The 599-nt window shown below is 44.1% G+C and overlaps 1 non-coding gene across 1 annotated transcript; it reads left to right on the top strand.

Annotated features, from left to right (window-relative positions):
- The first annotated feature begins 457 nt into the window (after positions 1 to 457).
- On the top strand, positions 458 to 539 carry trnal-uaa. Its single transcript has one exon. It is a non-coding gene; the product is annotated as a tRNA-Leu (tRNA).
- Positions 540 to 599: the final 60 nt, after the last annotated feature.

Here is a 599-nt window from a genome sequence, read left to right as displayed (position 1 = left end):
CTAGGTATCCCAAATGATACATCACTGACTAAATGCAATCACTTCCACAGTGAATACATCATTAAAGTTGACAAGAAAAACATAAAATTAGCCGAGAGCACAAATAGTTAAATGTTAGATTTTCTTCGACACACCATTTCTGGATCTGTGTGACTCTCCACACTTCTGTGGACCTGGAGTCTCCTGCGGGCTCAACTGGCTGTTAAAATGTGTCTTACGGTGAAAGTCTTCAGAAGCAGAATCAAGACAAATGGAACACATGGGGTCAGAATGTAATGCAGAAAATCGCATATTGTTCAGAACAATGTCTTGACAGTGGCAGCTTATGTCCCACAAAACCAGCGATCAATCGGAAGAGTATACGTGATTTTATACGTGAAGTACCAGCCAATGATCTTCAAGCAGCTCGGGGCAGTCACCATTCACAAAACCAAAGATGCTGCTGTTGTGCCACAGTGGTAGCATGGCCGAGCGGTCTAAGGCGCTGGGTTTAAGTTCCAGTCTCTTCAGAGACGTGGGTTCGAATTCCACTGCTACCAGCTTGATTCTTCTGCACGGTATGATATCCTGCAGAAATGTGGTGTGCATATGATGGGTTG

The sequence above is a fragment of the Chiloscyllium plagiosum genome, unplaced genomic scaffold, assembly GCF_004010195.1.
Source record: "Chiloscyllium plagiosum isolate BGI_BamShark_2017 unplaced genomic scaffold, ASM401019v2 scaf_45528, whole genome shotgun sequence".
Lineage (NCBI taxonomy): Eukaryota > Metazoa > Chordata > Chondrichthyes > Orectolobiformes > Hemiscylliidae > Chiloscyllium > Chiloscyllium plagiosum.
This window is presented reverse-complemented; position numbering and strand designations above follow the sequence as displayed.